Raw genomic sequence first — 20248 nt, forward strand, 5'->3', positions numbered from 1 at the left:
TAGATTTTGCAGATCTGACATATAAGTGACATAATATGATATTTATATTTCTCTTTCTGACTTATTACACATAGCATAGTGCCCTCAAGGTCAATCAGTATTGTGCCAAATGACAAGATTTCCTTTTTTCTCATGGTTGAATAATATTCCATTGTATGTATGTATGTGTATACATATATGTCTATATATAAATATACATATCATATATGTCATATATATGTCATATCTTCTTTTTCCACTCATTCATCAATGGACTCTTAGTTGTTTTTTTAAATTTAATTTCAGGTTAGTTAACATACAGTATAGCATTACTTTCAGGAGTCGAATTTAGTGATTCATCACTTACATATAACATCTAGTACTCATCCCAACAAGTGCTCTCCTTAATGCCCATCACTCATTTAGCCCATCCCCTTACCAACTTCCTCTCCAGCAACCCTCAGTTTGTTCTCTATAGTTAAGAGTCTCTTATGTCTTGCCTCACTGTTTTTATCTTATTTTATTTTTCTTTCCCTTTCCCTATGTTCATCTGTTTTCTTTTTTAAATTCCATATATGTGTGAAATCATATGATATTTGTCTTTTTCTTACTGACTTATTTTGCTTAGCATAATACACCCTAGTTTCAACCACGTTGTTACAAATGGCAATACTTTGTTCATTTTTTATGACTGAGTAATATTCCATTATATCACTTTCTTTATCCATTCATCAGTTGAAAGACATTTGGGCTCTTTTCATACTTTGACTATTGTTGATAGTGCCACTATAAACATTGGGGTGCATGTGCCCCTTCGGATAAGTATTTTTATATCCCTCGCATAAATACCTAGTATTGCACTTGCTGAGTTGTAGGGTACTTCTATTTTTAATATTTTGAGGAAACTCTATACTGTTTTCCAGAATGGTTGCACCAGTTAACATTCTCACCAACAATACAAAAGCATTCCCCTTTCTCTGCATCCTCACAACATATGTTTTTTCCTAAGTTCTTCATTTCAGCCATTCTGACAGGTATGAGACGGTATCTAATTGTGGTTTGGATTTGTATTTCCCTGATGATGAGTAAAGTTGAGCATGTTTTCATATGTCTGTTAGCCATCTCAATGTCTTCTTTAGAAAAGTGTCTATTCATGTCTTTTGCCCATTTCTTCACTGGATTATTTGTTTTTGGGTGTTGAATTTGATAAGTTCTTTTTAGATTTTGGATACTAACGCAGTATCCAGTATATCATTTGCAAATACCTTCACCCACTCCATCAATGGCCTTTTGGTTTTATCGATTGCTTTCCTTTGCTGTGCAGAAGCATTTGATCTTAATGAGGTCCCAATAGTTCATTTTTGCTTTTACTTCCCTTGCCTCCAGAGACATGTCTAGTAAGAAGTTTCTGTGACTGAGATCAAAAAATTGTTGCCTGTTTTCTCCTCTAGGATTTTGCTAGTTTCCTGTCTTACATTTAGGTCTTCCATCCATTTTGAGTTTATTTTTGGGTATGATGTAAGAAAGTGGTCCACGTTCATTTTTCTGCATGTCACTGTCCGGTTTTCCCAGTACCATTTGCTAAAGAGACTGCCTTTTTTCCATTGGATACTTTTTTCTTGCTTTGTCAAATATTAGTTGGCCATTTGTTTGTGGATCCATTTCTGGGTTCTCTATTCTATTTCACTGATATATGTGTCTGTTACTGTCCCAGTACCATACTGTCTTGATGGTTACAGCATTGTAATTCAGCTTGAAGTCTGGAATTGTGATGCCTCCAGCTTTGGTTTTTTTTTAAACATGACTTTGGCTATTCAGGGTCTTTTGTGGTCCCATAAAAATTTTAGGATTGCTTGTTCTAGCTCTGTGAAAATGCTTTTGTTATTTTAATAGGGATTGCATTGAATATGTAGATTGTTTTGAGTACTATAGACATTTTCACAATATTTGTTCTTCCAATCCATGAGCATGGAATTTTTTTCCATTTCTTTGTGTCTTCTTCAATTGCTTTCATAAGTTTTCTATAGTTTTCAGCATACAGAGTCTTTGCCTCTCTGGTTAGGTATATTCCTAGTTATCTTACAGGTTTTGGTGTAATGGTAAATGGGATCTATTCCTTGATTTCTCTTTCTGCTGTTTTATTATTGGTATATAGCAGTAAAACAGATTTCTGTACATTGATTTTACATCCAATGACTTTGCTGAATTCAATTATCAGTTTAATAGTTTTTTGGTGGGGTCTTTCAGGTTTTTCACATAGAGTATCATGTCATCTGCAAAGAGTGAAAGTTTTACTTCTTCTTTGACAATTTGGATGCCTTTATTTCTTTTTGTTGCCTGATTACTGAGGCTAGGACTTCCAGTACTATGTTGAACAGTGGTGAGAATAGACATCCCAGTCGTGTTCCTGACCTTAGAGGGAAAGCTCTCTGTTTTTCCCTATTGAGGGTATTAGCTGTACGTCTTTCATATATGGCTGTTATGAAGTTGACTCATGTTCCTTTTATCCTTACTTTCTTGAGGATTTTTATCAGGAAAGGATGCTATATTTTGTCAAGTTATTTTTCTGCATCTATTGAGAGGATCATATGGTTCTGATCCTTTTTATTATTATTAATGTAGTGTATCACATTATTTCATTTGCAGATATTGAACCACCCCTGCAGTCCAGGAACAAAACCCACTTGAACATGGTGAATAATTCTTTTAATGTATCGTTGGATTTGATTTGCTAGCATTTTGTTAAGAATGTTCACCATGGATATTGGCCTGTAATTCTCCTTTTTTACTGTGGTTTTGGATCAAGTTGGCCTCATAGAATGAGCTTGTGAGTTTTCCTTCCATTTCAATTATTTGGAACACTTTGAAAAGAATACATAATTTGTCTTCTTTAAATGTTTGGTAGAATTCCCCTGGGAAGCCATCTAGCCCAAGACTCTTGTTTATTGGGAGATACTCGATTACTAATTCCATTTCTTCGCTGGTTGCTGATTATGGGTCTGTTCAAATTTTCTATTTCTTCCTGATTGATTTTGGTAGTATATGCTACTATGAATCTGTTGATTTCTTCCAGCTTGCCAAATTGTTAGCATGTAATTGCTCCTAATATTCTTTTATTATTGGTTGTATATCTGCGGTGTTGGTTGTGCTCTCTCCTCTTTCTTCTGTGATTTCATTTATTTGGGTCCTTTCCTTTTTCTTTTTCTTATTTTTTTTAATCTTTTTCTCAGCCTCTTCTTTTTCCATAATTTTATCTTCTAGTTCCCCTATTCTCTCCTCTGCCTCTTCAATCTGAGCTGTAGTTGTCTCCATTTTATTTTGCAACTCATTGATAGCATTTTTTAGCTCCTCCTGACTGTTCCTTAGTACCTTGATCTCTGTAGCAAGAGATTGTCTGCTGTCCTTTATACTGTTTTCAAGCCCAGAGATTAATTTTATGACTACTATTCTAAATTCACTTTCTGTTATGTTGTTTAAATCCTTTTTGATCAGTTTGTTAGCTGTTGTTATTTCCTGGACGTTTTTCTGAGGGGAATTCTTCCGTTTCATCATTTTGGATAGTCCCTGGAATGGTGCGGGACTGCGGGGTACTTCCCCTGTGCTGTCTTGAATAACTTGCATTGGTGGGTGGGACCGCAGTCAGACCTGATGTCTGCCCCCAGCCCACTGCTGGGGCCACAGTCAGACTGGTGTGTGCCTTCTCTTCCCCTCTCCTAGGGGTGGGATTCACTGTGGGGTGGCATGGCCCCTCTGGGCTACTTGCACACTGCCAGGCTTGTGGTGCTGGGGACCTGGCGTATTAGCTGGGGTGGATCAGCAAGGTGCACAGGGGCGGGAGGGGCAAGCTCAGCTCACTTTTCCTTTGGAGATCCACTTCAAGAGGAGCCCTGCAGCATGGCACCGCTGGAGGGATGGATCCGCAGAAGCACAGCATTGGGTGTTTGCTCGGTGCAAGCAAGTTCCCTGACAGGAACTGGTTCCCTTTGGGATTTTGGCTGAGGGATGGGCGAGGGAGATGGCGCTGGCGAGCGCCTTTGTTCCCCACCAAGATGAGCTCTGTCCTCTGGGGCTCAACAACTCTCCATCCCATTGTCCTCCAGCCCTCCCATTCTCCGAGCAGAGCTGTTAGCTTATAACCTTCCAGAAGTCAAGTCCCGCTTGCTGTCAGAACACACTCCTTTTGTCCCCTCCGCTTTTGCAAGCCAGACTCGGGGGCTCTGCTTGGCCGGGGGGCCGCCCCTCCGCCCCAGCTCCCTCTTGCCAGTCCGTGTAGCACATACCGCCTTGCCGCCCTTCCTACCCTCTTCCATGGGCCTCTCGTCTGCACTTGGCTCCAGAGACTCTGTTCTGCTAGTCTTCTGATGGTTTTCTGGGTTATTTAGGCAGGTGTAGGTGGAATCTAAGTGATCAGCAGGAAGCACGGTGAGCCCAGCGTCCTCCTATGCCACCATCTTCCCAGGATCTCCTCCTTTTTATTTTTGACAGGAGTTTGTTAATCATTTCAAAAAACTAACTCCTAGTTTCATTGATCTGTTCTATTGTTGTTGTTGTTGCTGTTTTCTAATTTGGATAACAGTGATTTATGCTCTAATCTTTATTATTTCCTTTATTCTGTTGTTTTTGGGTTTTATTTGCCATTCTTTTTCCAATTCCTTTAGGTGTAAGGTTAGAGTGTATATTTGAGACCTTTCTTCCTTCTTTAGGAATGCTTGGATTGCTATATACCTCCATCTTATGACTGCATTTACTGCATCCCAAAGGTTTTGGACTGCCGTGTTTTCAAATTCATTGGCTTCCATGTACTTTTTAATTTTCTCTTTAATTTCTTGGTTAACCCATTTATTCTTTAGTAGGATATTCTATAACCTTCAAGTATTTGTAGTCTTCCCAAATTTTTTCTTGTGGTTGATTTCAAGTTTCATAGCTTTGTGGTCTGAAAATATGCATGGTGTGATCTCAATCCTTTTGTACTTGCTGAGGGCTGATTTGTGATGCAGTATGTGATCTATTGTGGAGGATATTTCATGTACACTCAAAAAGAATGTGTACTCTGCTGTTTTAGAATGAAAGGTTCTGAATATGTCTGTTAAGTCCATGTGGTCCCTTGTATCATTCAAAACCATTGTTTCCTTGTTGATTTAGATGATCTGTCCATTGCTTTAAGTGGGGTGTTAAAGTACCTTACTATTATTGTATTATTATCAGTGAATTTCTTTATATTCATTATTAATTGACATATTTGGGTGTTTTCAAGTAGGGGCATAAATATTTATAATTGTTTGATCTTCTTGTTGGATAGACCCCTTAATTATGATACCATACCCTTCTTAATCTTTTGTTATAGCCTTTGTTTTAAAATCTAGTTTGTCTGATATAACTATGGCTACTCCGGCTTACTTTTGAAGTCCATTAGTATGAGAGATGGTTCTCCATACCCTCTCCATCCCCCTTGCAATATACTGGTGTCTTTAGGTCTAAACTGAATCTCCTGTAGGCAGCATATAGACGGATCTTGTTTTGATACCCTATGTCTTTTGATTGTAGCATTTAGCCCATTTACATTCAGCGTGATTATTGAAAGATATTAATTTAGTACCATTGTGTTGATTGTAGAGTTGGTGTTTATGGTGGTGTTCTCTGGTCCTTTCTAGTCTTTGTTGCTTTTGGTTTTGTTTTTTCTCCACTCAAGGAGTCCCCCTTAACATTTCTTATAGGGATGGTTTAGTGGTCACGAATTCCTTTAGTTTTTGTTTGCCTGGGAAAATCATTTTCTCTCCTTCTATGATTAATGACAGCCTTGTTGGATAAACAATTCTGGACTGTCTATTTTCCCCATTCCACATGTTGCATATGTTCTGCCACTCCCTTCTGGCCTGCCAAGTTTCTGTGGATAGATCTGCTGCAAACCTGATCTGTCTTCCCTTGTATGTTAAAGATGTTTTTTTCCCTTGCTGCTTTCAGGATTCTTTCCTTGACTATGTATTTTCTGAATTTGACTATGATATATCTTGGTGATGGTGAACTTTTGTTGAATTTAATGGAAGCTCTCTGTGCTTCTTGGATTTTGATGTGCGTGTCCTTCCTCATATTAGGGAAGTTGTTAGCTATAATTTGCTCATATAAACCTTCTGCCCCCTTTCTCTCTCTTCATCTTCTGGGACTCCAATGATATTAATGTTATTCTTCTTTAGTCGCTGAATTCTCTAAGTCTTGTATTGTCATCTTTTGCCTTTGTTTCCCTCTTTTTTCAGCTTCATTATTTTCTATAATTTTATCTTCTCTATCACTGATTCTCTGCTCTGCTGCATTCATCCTTGCTGCCATGACATCCATCCTAGATTGCATCTCAGTTATGGCATTTTTAATTTCAGCTTGGCTAGATTTTAATTATTTTATTTCTGCAGAAAAGGATTCGCTGGTGCCTTCTATACTTATTTAAACCCCAGGTAGTATTCTTATAATCATGGTTTTAAATTCTAGTTCAGACATCTTACTTATATGAGTGTTAATTAATCCCTGGCCATCATTTCTTCCTGTTCTTTCTTTTGGGGTAAATTCCTCCTTCTTGTCATTTTTGAGGGGAAAAAAAGAATTAATAAAAGGAAATAAAAAATAAAAAGGAAAAATGTAAAAGGAAAGCAAAAAAAATAAAGGAAGCTAGATCTTAGGTGTGCTTCAGTCTACATACTAAGAGAAATTTGATACAAAAGAAAAATAAGAGGGGCACCTGGGTGGCTCAGTCAATTAAGCGTCCTGACTTCAGCTCTCATGGTTCTTGAGTTTGAGCCCCATGGTGGGCTCTGTGCTGACAGCTCAAAGCCTAGAGCTTACTTTAGATTCTGTGTCTCCCTCCCTCTCTGCTCATCCTTGGCTCACCTCTGTCTATCTGTGTCTCAAAAATAAACATTAAAAAAATGAAAAGAAAGAAAATAGAAAAAAATTTATAAAATTAAAAATTAAATTTTTAGTAATAAACTAAGATAACAGAAAATAGAATAAAAAGTTTGGTGGACACTTAGTTCAGTAGTTTAAGCATCTGTCTCTTGATTTTGACTCAGGTCATCATCTCATGGTTTGTGATTTCAAGCCCAACATCAGGCTCAATGCAGACAGTGCAGAGCCTGTTTGTTTTTTTTTTTCTCTCTCTGCCCTACCCTTGTTTGCTCTCTCTGTCTCTCAAAATAAATAAATAACCTTCTAAAAAAAATTGGTCTTTCTGTATCCATGGAAGAAAAAGAAAAGTGAAGAAACAACAGAAACAAAGAAAACCAGCAAACAAATGAACAAACAAAAGCCCAAATGAAGCTAGCTTTACTTTCTCCTAGAACTGAAACTTTATAACACACTATGATCTGCAGATTAAGCTGGTGGAAAGGATTTGTTCTGGTCTTTGGGGGGAGGAGTCTGTCGCTCCAGTTCTCTCCAACTTGTCCTACTAGAGATGTGCCTGGAGGGTGCTGGTGGCTGGGGCTTGGTATAATGGTTCCATTCTCCACTTGGTGGCATTCTCCACTGCTTGGCTCACTGGGGTTCATCTGTGCAGGTGTGCTAGTAGTGAAAACAGCTTCATCCTTCTCTCTAGTGTCCAGAGCAGGAATTTTCTCTCTCTGTGAAGATGGCACCCTACCCTCTGTGGCACTGCAGGTTTTCTCTCCCCCAATTCAACTCTCCACACCCCATACCTATTCAAATTATGCAGATTGTTGCTTTAATCCTCAGATTGATTTCCTAAGTGTTCAAAATAGTTTGATGTCGATCTAGCTGCGTTTCAAGGATGAGAAAACTCAGAGTCCCCACACTACTCCGTCATCTTAACTCCTCAAGTACCATCTTTTCTCTTATTTTTTCCATATCTTGAAAATTGTGAATAATGATGAAATAAACATAAAACTGCATATATCTCTTTGAACTGCTGTTTGAGTTTCCTTTAGCTATATACTATGAAATTGCTGGGTTGTATAGTAGTTCTATTTTTAATTTTTGAGCAATTTCCATTCTGTTTTCCATAATGGCTGCATCAATTACATTTCCAACAATTCAGCCATGAAAAAGAAGGAAATCCTATTGTTTGGGCCAGCATGGATGGACTTGGAAGGCATTGTGCTAAGTGAGATAAGTCACACAGAGAAAGACAAATACTGCATAGTATCACTTATATCTGGAATCTAAAAAGGTCAGCTCAGACAAATTGTAGAATGGTGGTTATCTCAGGGGTGCCTGGGTGGCTCAGTCAGTTAAGCGTCCGACTTCGGCTCAGGTCATGATCTCACAGTTTGCGAGTTTGAGCCCCGTGTCGGGCTCTGTGCTGACAGCTCAGAACCTGGAGCCTGCTTCAGATTCTGTGTCTCCCTCTGTCTCTGTCCCTCCCCTGCTCATGCTCTGTCTCTCTCTCTCTCCTTTGAAAATAAATAAAAACATTAAAAAAAATTGCAGAGGACCTGAATAGACATTTTTCCAAATATACATACACATAACCAACACACATGGAAATACGCTTAACATCACTAATATCAGGAAAAATGCAAATCAAAAGCACAATGAGTCATCACCTTACATATGTCAGAATGACTAAAATAAAATAAACACATAAGAAATAAAAAGTGCTGATGAGAATGTGAGGAAAAAAGGAACCCTCATACTCTATTTGTAGGAATGCAAACTGGCAGAGTCACATACTGTGGGAAACAGTATGGATGTTCCTCAAAAATTTTTAAATAGAAATTCCATATGATCTAATATATCTGTTATATATATATATATATGATCTCATATATCTGTTTTGGAAAATATTCTATTATGCTTGAGAAAAATGTGTGTTCTCCTGCTGTTGGAAGAAATGCTCTGTATGTCTGTTACATCCATTTTGTCTAAGTTTCAGTACAAGTCCATTGTTTCCTTATTGATTTTCTGTCTAGATGATCTTTTTTATTGTAGAAAGTAGAGTGTTGAAGTTCCCTAACTATTATTTCATTTGCTGTTGATTACTTCCTTCAGATCTGATGGTATTTGCTTACTATATTTATGTAATTTGATTTTTTAGGTATTTGATGATTTTATCATTATATAAAGACCTTCTTTGTCTCTATTGATCATGTTTAGATTAGAATCTATTATGTCTAGTATAAATATTACTACACATGCTCTCTTTAGGTTTTCACTTGTATGGAGTATCTTTTCCCATCCCTTCACTTTGAGCTTATGTGTGACTGTAAAGCTGAAACAATTTTCTTGTAAGCAGAATATGTTTGGGTCTTGATTTTATCCATGCAGCCACTCTATTTCTTTTGATTGGAATATTCAACCCATTTTCATCAGAATAATTATGGATAAGGAAGGACTTACTAATGTCATCTTATTAATCATTTTCTGGCTATTTTTAGTTGTTCTATACCTATCATATAATCTATCCTGAAGAATGTTCCATATGTGCTTGAGAAGAATGTATATTCTGCTGCTGTTGGAAGGAATGCTCTGTATATGTCTGTTAGGTCCATTTAGTCTAAAATATGTACAACATTCCATTGGTGATTTTCTGAATGGATAATCCATCTATTTTGAAGGTAGGTATTGAAGACCTCTACTATTAGTGTACTGTTTTCTATTTCTCCCTTAGATCTGTTAATATATGCTTAATGCATTTAAATGCTTTAATGTTGGATGCATATTTTTTATTTTTATTTTTATTTTTTATAGAGACAGCATTTGTGAGGGGAAGAGGGGCACAGGAAGAGAGAGAAAGAGAGAGAGAGAGAGAGAGAGAATCTTAAGTAGGCTTCATGCTCAATGAGAACCCAATGCAGGGCTTGATCCCAGAGTCCTGGGATCATGACCTGAGCCAAATCAAGAGTTGGATGCTCAACTGATTGAGCCACCCAGATGCACCTTTACAGTTATTATATCTTTTTGATGAATTGCCTCTTTTTTATTATACGAGATGACCTTCTTTGCCTCTTGTTACTTTTTTTTAAGTTTATTTATTTTGAGAGAGACAGACTGAGGAGGGGGGAGAGGCAAAGAGAGAGAGAGAGAAGGAGAGAGAGAAAATACCAAGCAGCCAGAGTAGAGCCCAACATGGGGCTCAAACCCACAAAACTGTGAGATCATGATATAAGCCAAAACCAAGTCAGATGCTCAACTGACTGAGCCACCCAGGAGCCCCTCTTGTTACTGTTTTTGAATTGGTCTATTTTCTGATATAATTATAGTTACTCTAGCAGTCTTATGGTTTCCACTTTCATAGAATATATTTTTCCACCCCTTCACTTTCAGCCTATGTGTGACCTGAAAGCTGATGCAAACCTTGTAGGCAGTATATATTTGGGTAGTGATATTATTCATCATTCACTATATGCCCATTTTTTGGGAAGATTTATATTTACCATAATTATTGATAGGGAAGGATTTAGTAATGTCATCATATTAATCATTTTCTGGCTATTTTTTTTGTCCCTTTGTTTATTTCTTCCTACTTTGCTGTCTTTCTTTGTGAATTGGTGATTTTCCATAGTGGTGTATTTGGATTCTCCTCTCTTCATACTGCAGCTTTTGGCTTTGGTGTTATCATGATGCTTAAATTAAACATATTATAGTTCAACAGTCTACTTTATGCTGATAGCAACTTAACTTTGATCACATATGAAAACTCTAACCTTTTATGATTTTGATGCCACAATTTACTCCTTTTACATTGTGTGTACATTAGCAAATATTTGTAGCTATTGTTTTTTAATCAGAATATTAAATATTACCTTCTTTTAAATTTTTTTATTCAAATTCTGTTGGTTAACATACAATGTAATAACTACAGATGTACTATATAGTGATTCAACACTTTCACACAACACCTGGTGCTCATTGAAATTGTACTCTTTAATCCACATCACCTATTTAACCCATCCTTCCACCCACCTCCCCTCTGATATAGTTATTTTTTTAATAATCTTGTCCTTTAATCTTTATACTAGAGTTAAATGGTTAACACTACATCATATTGAAGTATTAGAGTATTCTGAATCTGGCTATATACCTCCCTTTACCAGTGCATTGTATATATTTCTATGTTTTATGTGTTAATAATCAGTGAGTTTTTATTTTATCCTGAAGCATTCCTTTCAGTATTTCTTGTAAGGGAAGTATAGTAGTGATGAATTCCCTCCATTTTTGTTTTGGAAAAATTTATCTCTTTATTTCTGAATGTCTGCTTTGATAGAAGGTACTTTTGATTGTTATATTTTTTTTCTCTCAGTATTACTAATATATCATTCCACTCTCTTGGTCATTTAGGTTTCTACTGAGAAACACACTTATAGTTTCATGGACATTACTTTGTAAGTGTTAAGATTTTTCCAAAATTCTCTCTTGTCTTTGATATTTGAAGTTATATGGTAAGGTATCTTGAGAGGATCTCTTTCAGTTAATTTTGTTTGATGACCCATGAGCTTCATGAACTTGGAAGTTTAAATCTCTCCACAGATTTGGGATGTTCTCACCATTATTTCTTTAAATAAGCTTCTGGCCCCTTCTCTCTCTTTTAAAATTCCAATAATTCACAAATTGGTCTTTTCTTGGTACACCATATATCATTTGTTTTCCACTATTTTCCATTTTTTTATTTTGTTCCTGCAGTTGGAAAATTTCAGTTGATCTGTCTTATGCTCACTGATTCTTTTTTCTGTTTGTTCAAGCTTGATTTTGAAACTCTCTATTGAATTCTTTAGTTCAGTCATTGTATTCCTCAGCTCCAAAATTTCTGGTTATTTACTATGTTTTGTATCTCTTTGTTGAACTTCTTATATTGTTTTTGTATTGCTTGCTTGATACTGGGTTTTTTTTCTTTTCCTGATATTGTTAACATCTGTATTCTTTTGTAGCTCTTTGAGCATCTTGAAAACAATTATTTTGAATTATTTGTTAGGTAATTTCTTTATCTCCATTTATTTGGATTCACTTACTGGAAGTTTACAGTATTCCTTTGGTTTGGAATCATATTTCCCTGATTCTCCATGATTCCATTCGGCTTGTATAGATGCTTGTGCATTTGAAGAAGTAATCATCGCTTCTAAAGTTTATGGAATGACTTTGGTAAAAAAAAAAAAAAAAGACTTCCATTTGCAAGTGGGGGCACACTGGAGTGTGTTGTGTCCCTGGGCCTGATGGTGTAGGGTGTCAGATGGGAGGTGTGTAATGGCACAGGGGCATGATGTCTCTTCAACTCAGGTCACTGGGTCCACAGCATTGAAAATGTGTGGTTCTTGGTGAATACTAACACGTGTCTAAAGTGACTGTAAGGGATATTGGGTTCCTCAGATGTGCTTCCTGATTCAATAGGTAGGGATTAGTGGTGGTATTCAGAGCTGGTGCTGTGCACACATTTCGCTGTGGGGTCCAGATGCAGATGTCTATGTAGTGGCAGAAGCCAGTTGCAGACACACATGTAGTTGTTTGGCCCAGGATAGGCAGCTGCTGTCACACTGGTAGTTCAGAGGTTCTGGTTGTTGGCAACTACTACACTACTAGGTCTTGTTCCCTGCACATGACAGTGAAGTAGGGTGAGGGGGTTAGGGTGAAAGTATTCAGGTGCTCAGCTGTAGAGTCAAGCTTTGCAGGTGATCACAGTATTGAAGGTCAGGGAGAGAAAATAGGCCCTTATCTGGGCCCAGAAGCAGCTGTGGTGGCCATGGCTGCCCATGGCTGCCAGATGTTCTATCCTGTGGCTGCAGTCTTTCCTGCATGCACACAAAGGGAAAGCTGATGATGGGTGTCAGGCTTGCAGTGTGCAGGTGCACAACAAGAAGGGCTAGACTCAAACACACACACACACACACACACACACACACACACACAGTTGTGAGAGTTAGAAACAGAGACCTAGACTGGTATATTGCACTTATATAACTACAGAAGTATGGCTGGTTATGGGAATGCAAGCTGGTGCAGCTACTCTGGAAAACAGTATGGAGGTTCCTCAAAAAACTAAAAATAGAACTACCCTACAACCCAGCAATTGCACTACTAGGCATTTTTCCACGGGATACATGTGTGCTGTTTCTAAGGGACACATGCACCCCATGTTTGTAGCAGCACTGTCAACAATAGCCAAAGGGTGGAAAGAGCCCAATGTCCATCGATGGATGAATGGATAAAGAAGATGTGGTATATATTTACACGGGAGTATTACTCAGCAATCAAAAAGAATGAAATCTTGCCACTTGCAACTATGTGGATGGAACTGGAGGGTATTATGCTAAGTGAAATTAGTCAGAGAAAGACAAAAATCATATAACTTCATTCATATGAGGACTTTAAGAGACAAAACAGATGAACACAGGGGAAGGGAAACAAAAATAATATAAAAACAGGGAGGGGGACAAAACAGAAGAGACTCATAAATATGGAGAACAAACTGAGGGTTATGGGAGGGGTTGTGGGAGGGGGATGGGCTAAATGGTAAGAGGTACTAAGGAATCTATTCCTGAAATCATTGTTGCACTATATGCTAACTAATTTGGATGTAAATTTTTAAAAACTAAAAAATAAAACAAGTTAAAAAATCAAATAAATAAATAAATAAATTTTAAGAAAGGTAAAAAAAAAAAAAATAAGTATGGCTGGCTAATGGTGTGATTCCTAGACTGGGAAGGAAAGGGAGAGGAAGGGGCCCTGGTGGCTGGAATCAGTGAATGTAAATACTTAGGAAAGCTGACAAAATCTTCAGGGTATTTGCAGCAGTTGTGCAGGCCACTGATTTCTTCCTCATTGTCAAAAGCTGCTGGGTTTGTCTACAGAGCAAGTTGCTGTGAACCTCATTTATATGCATGGATGCTAACAGTAGCCCCTGCTATTCTTCATTGCTCTTAGACATCTTTACACATCTCAGTGTTGCTGGGTTGGGTAGAATAAAATTGAATTAGAACCTTCATACAGTGCCCTGAAGGCTGGGGAAGCTAGTGGCTCACTCAATTCTCTTTCCTTTTGAGGAGAACTGGAATTCATTCTAGCTGGGGAGTTCCCTCTTGGCAGTGAGCAATGCCAGTTTGGCAGATGGGATGAAATGGAGAAAATAAAGCTGTCTTTCTTCTCATCCTGTGTGGTTATATTCAGGTTTTTTATTCCATCATGTTGCTGAAGAGCTCTCTTGGAGATGTTTTTGTTCATGGATAGATGTCTATTGTTGATCTTTGTGAGGGGACAGAGGCAGGAGTCTTCCTGTGCTGTCACATTTATGATGTCACTCTGGCTTCAAATGTTGACTAAATAGTTACACTTCTTTACCACAACCATGGTGGTAGTATTATCATTATCAATATTTCACATAAATGCAAACAACCTTTAAATGGTCAGGATTTGCTATGTCCCATGCTTAGAAATGCAGCTTTCTGATAATAGAAACTCAATTTTTCCATTTACCTCTAGATATCTGCAAGGGGTACAGAATTTTTTAAAAGATTTTATTTTTAAATAATCTCTACATCCAATGTGGGGCTTGAACTCAACCCTGAGATCAAGAGTCACATGCTCCATAGACTTAGTCATCAGGTACCCTATGACACAGCTTTTAATTTGGAGATTGTGTGTCACTTCTTTCAGGTCCAGGAATGGAAATGGAAAAGGTGATCATCAGCTGGCTTCACAATGCACATAAGGTTACATGACCTTTAGGATTTGCTTATTGATTAATTCCCATTGACACCTAGGGAGGGAGGGAGGGGGGGACAGGTGTCTAAATGCAATAAGGATACTTACCTCAGAGTTTTGCTGAGTCTCAAATAAGATAATGTGTATGAACATTCTTCTTAAATTGTAAAACACTGTACAAAAAAAGCATATTATTAAAAAGGCCAGATAAATTGTTAAGAAAACTTAATTTTTTTAATGTTTATTTATTTTGAGAGAGAGAGAGAGAGAATACAAGCACGAAAGTGGCAAAGAGAGAGGGAGACACAGAATCTGAAGCAGGGTCCAGGCTCCAAACCGTCAGCACAGAGACAGATGGAGGGCTTGAACTCATGAACCTGAGCTGAAATTAGACGTTTAACCATTGAGCCACGGAGGCACCTCCCTTTTTTTAAATAAATTTTATTTTATTTTATTTAAGCTTACTTTATTTTGAGAGAGAAAGAGAAAGCACAAGTGGGGAAGGGGCAGAGAGAGGAGGGAGAAAGAGAGACAGAGAAAATCCCAAGCAGGCTCCATATCACCAGTGCAGAGCCTGATTCAGGGCTTGAACTCATGAACCATGAGATCACAACCTGAGCAAAGGCAGACAGTTAACTTTCTGAGCCACCAAGGCTCAGTTAAATTGGGAAAAAATAGTAAAAAAAAGTAAGTTTATTTTTATGATCCTGTGTTGTCATTACTCATAGAGTGAATTAAGTATGCGTTATCAAAACTTGTTACACCATAGGCAAGAGAATCCACTGATTTTCTTGTCTTCTATAGAATTTAATTTGTATATGTTCATGCTTTGTAGCATTTTATTTCAGTAAACATTTAATTATATAATTTTCCGTCTTAGAACTTCCTGGTTTTATACAGTCATTTCACATGACTGTTAATTTTATGTTTTGGAGGAGAAGTAGATATTTGGAAAATTTTCCCTTTTATTTAACCTTTTCTAACACTGTTGAGTAATTACAAGAAATTGTTCTTTAATATTCCTCAGTTTTCATAGTGATGCAAGTTCTATGGGGCAATATTTTCTCTATTTTAAGATATCTATCTTACTCAACCCACATGGGTTGCTGTTGGTCCTTATTGGCCAGACATAGGAAAATGTAAAAGACATTTTCACAATGGCTTGGCATTTAAAAATTCATGCAAATATTAAAAGCTAGGAATTTTCTAGGCATTCCTAACATCAAATCAGAATTGCATTTAAAATTTTAATACAGAGGGGGGGAGGGAAGATGGCGGCGTAGGAGGACGCTGGGCTCACCACGCTTCCTGCAGATCACTTAGATTCCACCTACACCTGCCTAACTAACCCAGAAAACCAGCAGAAGACTAGCAGAAGGGAGTCTCTGGAGCCAAGCGCAGACGAGAGGCCCACAGAAGAGGGTAGGAAGGGCGGCAAGGAGGTGCGCGCTGCATGGACTGGCGGGAGGGAGCCAGGGCAGAGGGGCAGCCCCCCGGCCAAGCAGAGCCCCCGAATCTGGCTTGCAAAAGCGGAGGGGCCAGATGGAGTGTGTTCCGACAGCAAGTGCGACTTAGCATCTGGGAGGTCACAAATTAACAGCTCTGCTCCAAAAACAGGAAGGCTGGAGAACAAAGGGAGGGAGAGTTGCTGAGCCCCTGGACTACAAATCTCAGTTTGGTGGGGAACACAGGCGCTCACCAGAGCCATCACCCTCGCCCATCCCCCAGCCAAAATCCCAAAGGGAACCAGTTCCTGCCTGGGAACTTTCTCACTCCGCACAAACACCCAACCTTGTGCTTCTGCAGAGCCAAACCTCTGGCAGCAGATCTGACTCCCTCCCACTGCCACAGGGCCCCTGCTGAAGTGGATCACCTAAGGAGAAGCGAGCTAAGCCTGCCCCTCCTGCCCCCGTGCACCTTGCCTACCCACCCCAGCTAATACGCCAGATTCCCAGCACCACAAGCCTGGCAGTGTGCAAGTACCCCAGACAAGCCACACCACCCCACAGTGAATCCCGCCCCTAGGAGAGGGGAAGAGAAAGCACACACCAGTCTGTGGCCCCAGTGGTGGGCTGGGGGCAGACATCAGGTCTGACTGCAGCCCCGCCCACCAACTCCAGTTATACACCACAGCACAGGGGAAGAGCCCAGCAGGTCTGCACCACTCCAGGGACTATCCAAAATGACCAAACGGAAGAATTCCCCTCATAAGAATCTCCAGGAAATAACAACAGCTAATGAACTGATCAAAAAGGATTTAAATAATATAACAGAAAGTTAATTTAGAATAATAGTCATAAAATTAATCGCTGGGCTTGAAAACAGTATAGAGGACAGCAGAGAATCTCTTGCTACAGAGATCAAGGCACTCAGGAACAGCCAGGAGGACCTGAAAAACGCTTTAAACTAAATGCAAAATAAAATGCAAATGACGATGGGTCGGATTGAAGCGGCAGAGGAAAGAATAGGTGAACTAGAAGATAGGGTTATGGAAAAAGAGGAAGCTGAGAAAAAGAGAGATAAAAAAATCCAGGAGTATGAGGGGAAAATTAGAGAACTATGTGATACACTAAAAAGAAATAATATATGCATAATTGGTATCCCAGAGGAAGAAAAGAGAGGGAAAGGTGCTGAAGGTGTACTTGAAGAAATAATAGCTGAGAACTTCCCTGAACTGGGGAAGGAAAAAGGCATTGAAATCCAAGAGGCACAGAGAACTCCCTTCAGATGGAACTTGAATCGATCTTCTGCACGACATATCATAGTGAAACTGGCAAAATACAAGGATAAAGAGAAAATTCTGAAAGCAGCAAGGGATAAACGTGCCCTAACATATAAAGGGAGACCTATAAGACTCGTGACTGATCTCTCTTTTGAAACTTGGGAGGCCAGAAAGGACTGGCACGAGATCTTCAATGTGCTGAACAGAAAAAATATGCAGCCGAGAATCCTTTATCCAGCAAGTCTGTCATTTAGAATAGAAGAAGAGATAAAGGTCTTCCCAAACAAACAAAAACTGAAGGAATTTGTCACCACTAAACCAGCCCTACTCTTGTAGGATCCTAAGGAGGATCCTGTGAGACAAAGTACCAGAGACATCACTATGAGCATGAAACCTACAGACATCACAATGACTCTAAACCCGTATCTTTCTATAATAACACTGAATGTAAATGGATTAAATGTGCCAACCAAAAGACATAGGGTATCAGAATGGATAAAAAAACAAGACCCATCTATTTGCTGTCTACAAGAGACTCATTTTAGATCTGAGGACACCTTTAGATTGAGAGTGAGGGGGGTGGAGAACTATTTATCATGCTACTGGAAGCCAAAAGAAAGCTGGAGTAGCCATACTTATATCAGACAAACTAGACTTTAAATTAAAGGCTGTAACAAGAGATGAAGAAGGGCATTATATAATAATTACAGGGTCTATCCATCAGGAAGAGCTAACAGTTATAAATGTCTATGCGCCGAATACCAGAGCCCCAAATATATAAAACAATTACTCATAAACATAAGCAACCTTATTGATAAGAATGTGGCAATTGCAGGGGACTTTAACACTCCACTTACAGAAATGGACAGATCATCTAGACACACGGTCAATAAAGAAACAAGGGCCCTGAATGACACACTGGATCAAAGGACTTGGCAGACATATTAAGAACTCTGCATCCCAAAGCAACAGAATATACATTCTTCTCAAGTGCACTTGGAACATTCTCCAAGATAGATCATATACTGGGTCACAAAACAGCCCTTCATAAGTATACAAGAATTGAAATTATACCATGCATACTTTCAGACCACAATGCTATGAAGCTTGAAATCAACCACAGGAAAAAGTCTGGAAAACCTCCAAAAGCATGGAGGTTAAAGAACACCCTACTAAAGAATGAGTGGGTCAACCAGGCAATTAGAGAAGAAATTTAAAAATATATGAAAACAAACGAAAATGAAAATACAACAATCCAAACGCTTTGGGACGCAGCGAAGGCAGTCCTGAGAGGAAAATACATAGCAATCCAGGCCTATCTCAAGAAACAAGAAAAATCCCAAATACAAAATCAAACAGCACACCTAAAGGAAATAGAAGCAGAACAGCAAAGGCATCTTAAACCCAGCAGAAGAAGAGAAATAATAAAGATCAGAGCAGAAATAACAATATAGAATCTAAAAAAAACTGTAGAGCAGATCAACGAAACCAAGAGTTGGTTTTTTGAAAAAATAAACAAAATTGACAAACCTCTAGCCAGGCTTCTCAAAAAGAAAAGGGAGATGACCCAAATAGATAAAATCATGAATGAATGGAATGATTGCAACCAATCCCTCAGAGATACAAACAAATATCAGGGAATACTACGAAAAATTATATGCCAACAAATTGGACAACCTGGAAGAAATGGACAAATTCCTAAACACCCACACTCTTCCAAAACTCAATCAGGAGGAAATAGAAAGCTTGAACAGACCCATAACCAGTGAAGAAACTGAATCAGTCATGAAAAATCTCCCAACAAATAAGAGTCCAGGGCCAGATGGCTTCCCAGGGGAGTTCTACCAGACGTTTAAAGCAGAGATAATACCTATCCTTCTCAAGCTATTCCAAGAAATAGAAAGGGAAAGAAGACTTCCAGACTCATTCTATGAAGCCAGTATTACTTTGATTCCTAAACCAGACAGAGACCCAGTAAAAAAAGAGAACTACAGGCCAATATCCCTGATGAATATGGATGCAAAAATTCTCAATAAGATACTAGCAAATCGAATTCAACAGCATATAAAAAGAATATTCACCATGATCCAGTGGGATTCATTCCTGGGATGCAGGGCTGGTTCAACATTCACAAATCAATCAACGTGATACATCACCTTAATAAAAGAAAAGATAAGAACCATATGATCCTGTCAATCGATGCAGAAAAGGCCTTTGACAAAATTCAGCACCGTTTCTTAATAAAAACCCTTGAGAAAGTCGGGATAGAAGGAACATACTTAAACATCATAAAAGCCATTTATGAAAAGCCCACAGCTAACATCATCCTCAATGGGGAAAAATTGAGAGCTTTTTCCCTGAGATCAGGAGCACGACAGGGATGCCCACTTTCACCGCTGTTGTTTAACATAGTGTTGGAAGTTCTAACATCAGCAATCAGACAACAAAAGGAAATCAAAGACATCAAAATTGGCAAAGATGAAGTCAAGCTTTCGCTTTTTGCAGACGACATGATATTATACATGGAAAATCCAATAGACTCCACCAAAAGTCTGCTAGAACTGATACATGAATTCAGCAAATTTGCGGAAAGAAAATCAATGTACAGAAATCAGTTGCATTCTTATACACTAACAATGAAGCAACAGAAAGACAAATAAAGAAACTGATCCCATTCACAATTGCACCAAGAAGCATAAAATACCTAGGAATAAATCTAACCAAAGATGTAAAAGATCTGTATGCTGAAAACTATAGAAAGCTTATGAAGGTAATTGAAGAAGATATAAAGAAATGGAAAGACATTCCCTGCTCATGGATTGGAAGAATAAATATTGTCAAAATGTCAATACTACCCAAAGCTATCTACACATTCAATACAATCCCAATCAAAATTGCACCAGCATTCTTCTC

This window comes from Acinonyx jubatus, chromosome B1, assembly GCF_027475565.1.
Source record: "Acinonyx jubatus isolate Ajub_Pintada_27869175 chromosome B1, VMU_Ajub_asm_v1.0, whole genome shotgun sequence".
Taxonomy (NCBI): Eukaryota; Metazoa; Chordata; class Mammalia; order Carnivora; family Felidae; genus Acinonyx; species Acinonyx jubatus.